The 7,500-nt window shown below is 43.4% G+C and overlaps 1 protein-coding gene across 7 annotated transcripts in view; it reads right to left on the bottom strand.

The window, feature by feature from the left end:
* LOC122252901 (uncharacterized) overlaps window positions 1-7,500 on the bottom strand; it is a 133,476-nt gene that overhangs the window by 124,846 nt on the left and 1,130 nt on the right. The window lies entirely within an intron of this gene.

Below are 7,500 nucleotides of genomic sequence, written 5' to 3'. Positions count from 1 at the left end.
TCTCTCTCTCTCTCTCTCTCTCTCTCTCTCTCTCTCTCTCTCTCTCTCTCTCTCTCTCTCTCTCTCTCTCTCTCTCTCTCTCTCTCTCTCTCTCTCTCTCTCTCTCACCCTCTCTCCAACTCAACCAGGAGGTCAAAGTACTCCTCGAGATTAGTTCCCCATACAAACGCCATTGTCTCTATCATCTAATTTTAAAAATACTTCACTGTCTTCATTGTCATTAATTTGATTGGACCGCATTTCCGTTATTGATGTCAATGGACTGCCGATCGATTCTGTGTTTCATTGTTTCGACAACTTCCAATTATTGTTTTTTTTTTCTTGTTGCGTTTCAGTTCGTGCATTGTTGTAGGTCGGTTGAGTGCAAGCAACGATTGGTTAAGTTATATCATTGATTGCGTTTGAAGTTATGTCTGGATTCATTTGTCTAGAGTAATGATTTTATAATTTATTTAGCTGTCATATCGTACGAGAATCATCATGTCATTATGACCATCGTATCATTATACTAATCATCACAATACCATTGAAACAATTAATCTTGTCAATATCATTATATCAAAATAACCATCAAGAATCAGAGACATCATCATCTGAACAGTGCATCACCACCAAAACACCCATTGTCACCATCCGCATTGACATCATCATCATCATCAACACCACCACCACCATCATCATCCTTACCAACATCGCCATCCTCACCATCATCCCATCCTCATCACCAATACCAACACCATCACCACCATCCTCACCCTCATCACCAATATCACCATCATCACCATCACCCCATCCTCATCACCACCATCGCCTAAGGAACCCGGCGGAGGAGGAGGAGGCTGGTCAGTTTTAAAAGAACTCGCTTGGCTGCTTTCATTTAGCACATGTTGCTCTTAAGTAGGTTAGAGGTTTGGTGCTGGGTGGGGGAGAGGGAGAAGGGTGGGGGGGAGTAGGGGATGAGGGAGAAGGGTGGGGGGGAGTAGGGAGTGAGGGAGAAGGGTAGGGGGAGTGGGGGGTGAGGGAGAAGGGGGGTAGGAGGTGAGGGAGAAGGGAAGAGGGGAGAGAGAGGGAAGAGGGAGAGGGTGGGGGGAAGAGAAGAAGGAGATGAAGGGGAGAGGGTGGAGGGGAAGGGGGGACGGAGACGGTAGAGGGGAGAGGGAGAAGCTAATGGAGAAGGGAAGAATATGCATAGTGAAGGAGGAAGGGGAAGGGAGAGGGTGCGTAGGGAAGCGAGAAGAGGTGAAGGAGAGGGAAAGGATGAGAGAGAGAGAGAGAAGGTGGGGAGAAAGGACATAGGGGCGAAGGTGGGGGCAGAGAAGAAGAAGAGAGAAGGAAGAGACAGATGAGGATGGGGGTAAGAGGTAAGGACAAGATTGAGATGGATATGAGGATGGAGATAATGTTGGGGGAAGGAAGCAGGATAGAGGAAAGAGAGACGGTGAGGTTTGGGGAGTTGGGAGTGGAGGGGGGGGAGGATAAGAAGAGATGCGGATGGGTGAAGTTGGGGATTAGAAGAGAAGATGGAGTGGGTGGTAGATGAGAGGGATCAAGAAGGAGGTAAGTGGAACATATAGGGAATGAGGGGAGAGGCAAGGACTGAAAGAAGTGAGGGGACGTGGTGACGAGGGGATGAAGAAAGTGATGATTAGGGATTGCAATTGGGGAGGTGGTGAAATAAGAAACTCGTGCCATACACATGATGGACATGGGACTCCTGCCCTTGACATGTTAACGAGAAAAGGTCACTTGCAAATCCCACCGAAAGGGCCATTATCAGCGAGATGACCACATGACCTAATGGCATTTCTTAGGGCAATCTGCCTCGATTTGAGGAGATAAAAAGAAACGCAGAAGGTTTTCTCTTTCTCTTTATAAACGGCTGAACTTGCTACAGAGGCTTCGATATCAATCAAATGACAGCGTCAGCGAAATGAAAGTTAATAATTTCCAGCAGGTTTGGAACGGGTTGAAGTGGCGGCGGCATGTTCGACAGAAGTCATGAATAAAACGCACGCAAGCACTGTCATAAGCACACGCACGCACACACACACACACACACACACACACACACACACACACACACACACACAGACACACATGCAAACACACATATACGCAAACGCACACCCATACATGTATAAGTACCCAATACACACTCACACGTGTACCCCCCCCCCCTTTTCCCTTACACACACAAAAAAAGCATAAACACACACACACAATGTCCACTCTGTATCCCGCTGTATAATCTCTGATCGCTGATAATCACACCCATTATCAGATAAGATAAATTTATGACCACAGCTCCTGGTCAGAGAAGTCTATATTAAGGCCGTCTGAATTACCCTAGTTACTCTTATAAGGGAGATAACCAGAGTGCATAGTTTTTTTTCCCCCTCGATTTAGAGAGAGATAAAAAACACCCTACTTATTCTAACCAATTCCCAGTAGCAAATCCCTTTCCATAACCATTAGCTTCCTTCAAAAACAACAACAAATCAACACATCATTTCTATATTGCAAACTGAGTTGGCATTATAACAAGTAAAATTATAACTAAAAAAAAAGAAAAAAATCTTAGCCATGACCTTCCACTTTTTGGCTCGACCCCTCGAAGACACATCGGGGTCTTGCAAGCGTGAGAGAAAAGGCGACATAACGGCTTCTCCGCGGCTGCTAGCATTGGAAGCACGTGACACCGGCGTTCTTGTTTGTTTACGTAAGAGGGAGAGAAATGAAGCCGTTCGGGTAAAGGGGATAGTGGCATAGTGTACATCAGATAAAACAGATAAAGACGTTGATTGATAAACTAAAACAACTACAGTAAGAACAGATTAATAAATTAACGATTATGTTGTTATTATGGTTATGTCAGCATAATTTAGTGTCTGTTTGTTTTTCAATGTATCTTACTTTTCGTGTATTATACGTTTATTTAATTCTTGGTAGATAGAAAGATAGCTATAGAGATACATTTTCGTATTCTTCTTCTTCTTGTAAAACCAGGCACGTCAAAAAATCAGTAACGCAGATGTATTTATCTAATATATCTAAACGTATTTTCTTTAATCCTCTACCATTCCTCTTTTTTCTTCGTCTTCTTCTTCTCCCTCTATAGTACTACTATTACTACTACTACTACTACCACTCCTCCTCCTCTTCCCTCTCTCCGTATAAAAAAACAAAAAACAAAACAAAAACACCCCAAATGCTATACCCAAAACACCCACCATAGACTCCGGCGTTTCCCCCCAGTTTCCGCCCATGACGCAACGCACCGGAGGAGAGTTGTACGGGAGAAGCACCTGCCATTGCGCCCGAGTTTTCGTTCCGGTTCACAGGGGCTGCTCGGTCACTGCATGACTCTCGTTCTGCATGACATTGTCTGTGATATGATTACGCAGTTTTTTTCCCCTTCTTCTTCTTCTTCTTTTCTTTCTTGGAGACGCTGGTGGAAGTAGGGATTGGTGTGCGGGGTCTTTGTAGTGGTATTGGTATGTTGGTCGGGTTGATTGTCTTGTTTTATTCTTGTTTTGATTTCTTACGTTTGTGAAGCTTGCGTTAGCTTGGTAGTTTTAGTTTTATTCTAGTTCTATCTGTTTTAGTAACAGTAATGATATTGACAGTGATAGTAAAATAATGAAAATGAGTAACACAAATAGTAATAGTAATACAAACAATATCAGAAAAAAAAAATAATGATGATAAAATATAATACCTATAATAATAAAAATAGTAGTAATAACTATAATAACAATAATAATACGAATATGAATACACAAATAAATGAATAGATAAATGAACAAGTACATAAAACAAGAAATTAAAACTAAAACACTCCCCTAAAAAAAATAATAATAATAATGCAAAAAATAATAAAATAAAATAATAAATCCACAAAACACACTCCAAAAACACAATCACACACACAAAAAAAACCCAGCAAACACACATCGAGATCGTCTTCAACTGCACTCGTTCCACCCACAGGAAACCACCACAGGGACTCTCTCACCCACAGCCGCCAGCTCCGTAACCACGACTCCACGACCTTCTTGCCTTCCACAGACAGACAAGTTCACGACCTTTGAGCCTTTCATCCGCTCCACATTTCCATCGGCTGTCGGTTTCCCTGTCCAGGCTCTCGTGGTCGTGGAGGGAGGGAAAGGTCGTTACGAAGGGTGGAGGTGTGGGTGGGGGTGGGTGTAGGTGGAGGTGTGTGGGTGGGGGTGTGGGTGGGGGTGTGGGTGGGGGTGGGGGTGTGAGTGGGGGTGGAGGTGTGTGTGTGTGTGTGTGTGTGTGTGCGTTTTCGAATGTTTTCCTGTTCGCTTTTTAGTTAAATTTCTGGTTTTTCCTTCTCCCTTGGGTTCTTCCTTATCCTTCCTTTTATTCTTGTGTGATTTTATGATATCATATCGTGTTTTCTCTCTCTCTCTCTCTCTCTCTCTCTCTCTCTCTCTCTCTCTCTCTCTCTCTCTCTCTCTCTCTCTCTTTCTCTCTCTTTCTCCCTTCTCTCTCACTCTCTCTATCCTCTGTTTCTCTCTCTCTCTTCTCACTCCTCCTCTCCTCTCTCCCCCCTCTCTCCCTCTCCATATCACTCTCTCGTTCCTCTCTCTGCCCACCTTCTTCTCTCTCTTAACTCTCCCTCTTCCCTTCTCTCTCTCGCCAATGTACTCTTCCCTCCCATTCTCCTTCTCATCACCTCTCCAAGTCCTCTTTGTTTCTTCAGATCCTCCGGTCCTCCTGTTTATGTATAATCCCTACATCTCTACTGTAATTTCCCTCCCTCACTCCCTCCCTCTTAATAATTGGAAACCCATCTCTCCACCCAAATCCCATATAAGAAAAAATTTTTTGTAGCCTCCTTACATTCCTCCAACACACCATCAGGCGCAACTCGCATGTTCTAATTCCTCTCTCCTTCCTTTATTTCCTACATTATTTGGTTCTACTCTCTCTCAACTTCTTATCGACTGCATCTTCTTCAAAACCCTGCCCTCCCCCCCCTTACGCTAATATGAAACTCTTATCCTAAACTCTCTCTCTTTGGGCAAACCTGCCTCTTCCTTTCGTTCAACAGTTATAAAGAACAGGGCGTGGCAAACTCAATTTCTCCACTTTGTCGTTTAGGATGTTCTTTTAATGAAGCCACTCCAAAAAATAATTATTTCGGGTATTCTGTACTTTTAGATAAACTCAATGTTCTACTTGTACTACATTCATCTTACACTTTTTGTACATATACAAAAATAGCAGCGGTAGGTTAGACTACATCGGTAAAAGTGTTAATGTGGTAGGCCTACTTCTGTTAAATGTTACTTTCCATTATGTCATAATAGCCTGTGATTTTCTCGTCGAATAAAGCTAAATTATTACCCCAAAGTTCAGCAAACGTTAGACTTTATTATCAAGTGCGAAGCCTAGGCCTCTCTAGAGACTCCTCAAAATAGACTTTGCATCATCTTTCCTGTAAAAGAACGCTATTTCTGACTTGAAAAGTAAGTCCAGACACTGCATGGGCCCATAACCTGTGCATTCGAGTGCTTACTTGGGTCACCACTAGTTTTAATGCAGCCGGGTATTTCCTTGCAAGATATGATAAAGGCCGATTCCAGATATGAAAGAACTTTAGTCCACGAATGTAATTTCTCCTAAATTGCATTTAGGAGGGATCGTTAACGTAAAAACAGAGAAAAAAATATATATCCAAAAAAATATTCAAAAATAAAAAAGGGGACACAAGCCTAATCATTTCCAACGTTGAAAATCGAGGTCACGTGCAATATCTCGTCGAATCCGAATCGAATTGACCCCAAAGGAATTCGCAAGCGAGAGCCAGAGAGTATCGACCGTACCCGCCAGCTCCTCTTTGCCAACCAGTCAACGAGGTGGCCAGCCAGTTAGTCAGCAGTCAGCAGTCAGCAACCGACCGACCCAGGTGAAAGTCTGGCACAAGAGGGGCCTCTCTACCCACTCCTTAAAATAGACTTGGCATCCCCACCAGAGGTCCGGCGGTGGCTGCAGGAGGGGGGGGGGGGTTGTAACACGAACTCTTATATGGGGAATAACCGATGCTTCTTTTTTTGTTTGTTTGTTTTTTCTACCTTTCCATTATTTCTGTTCCTAGCTCCGGGATTTACGTATTCCGAAAGCGTTACGAACGAATGAATTCGAGGTTTATTTTATTTAAGTATTCATCTTTTTTATACTTTTCTTTCTGGAAGAACCAGAGTAGGAGATAATATTTTTTTCTATACAAGCTTTTGAGAATCAGCGGACTGCAGACGGAGGAGGGTCGAGGGGCTGATAAAAGGTCAGAGGGGTAGGAACCAACTCACCGCCTACATTCTCTCCCTCTCTATTCTATCTCTATCTATCTCTCTATCTATATATCCTTCTATCTACCTTTCTATTCCCCTATCTCTCTGTCTATCATCTATCATTTATCTATATACTTGTCTACAGAACTACCTATTTATTATCTATCTATTTCATCCCTCTCCAATATATAATCCATTAATGGTTCTATCACTATCCGACTTCTAATAAGAAGGAAATAAGCAACGCTCACAGGCTACTGCAGCTTACATTTATTAACATGCTAAACAAGGCCCAACAAAAAGCAGACGGAATAATCACGACCAGACAATACTCTAGTTCGTATAATTGGACTGCAAGCCGACCAGTCATCATTTTTTTTTTCTTTCTGTAATCTTTCTCTCTCTCTCTCTGTCTCTCTCTCTCTCTCTCTCTCTCTCTCTCTCTCTCTCTCTCTCTCTCTCTCTCTCTCTCTCTCTCTCTCTCTCTATTTGGCTTTGTCTCTGTCTCTGACTGTATCTCTGTATATTTGTGTGTGTGTACCTCTATTTTCCCGTAATTTCTTTAAAAAATCGTCAAACAAATACAATTACATACCCTTCCTTTTGACACTCACACACTTACACTTACACACACACACACACACACACACACACACACACACACACACTCCTCCCTCCACCTCCCAACACACACACACACACACACACACACACACACACACACTCCTCCCCCCACCTCTCAACACACACACAAACACTCCTCCCTCCACCTCCCAACACACACACACACACGCCTCCCCCCACCTCCCAACACACACACACACACACACACACACACGTACCTACACACACGTACGCGTGAGAATTAGCGCTTGGGCCGCCGCGCCGCCGACATATGGCCATTGGTGTTAGCCTAAATACCACCGCAATATGGGTGTTTCTTCGGAAGCCGTCTGGAGTTCTGACATAGTGACGCCTAGAGTATGGGCTTGGGTTTTGGTGTTAAATATTGTTTGTTTTTTTAACTGATTATTTTTAAAACCTTTTTTTTTGGGGGGGTGGGGGTAGGGGGGTTATAGGTTATTTTATTAAGATTGAGAATGAGGGGGAGGCAGAGGGAGGGAGGGAGGGAGAGAGAGAGGGAGAGAGAATGAGAGAGAGTGAGAGAGAGAGGGAGAAA

The sequence above is a fragment of the Penaeus japonicus genome, unplaced genomic scaffold (assembly GCF_977035675.1).
Source record: "Penaeus japonicus unplaced genomic scaffold, GWHDUDI00000001_assembly GWHDUDI00000014, whole genome shotgun sequence".
Lineage (NCBI taxonomy): Eukaryota > Metazoa > Arthropoda > Malacostraca > Decapoda > Penaeidae > Penaeus > Penaeus japonicus.
Note: the sequence above shows the minus strand (reverse complement) of the source record. Positions and strands in the feature narration are given on the sequence as shown.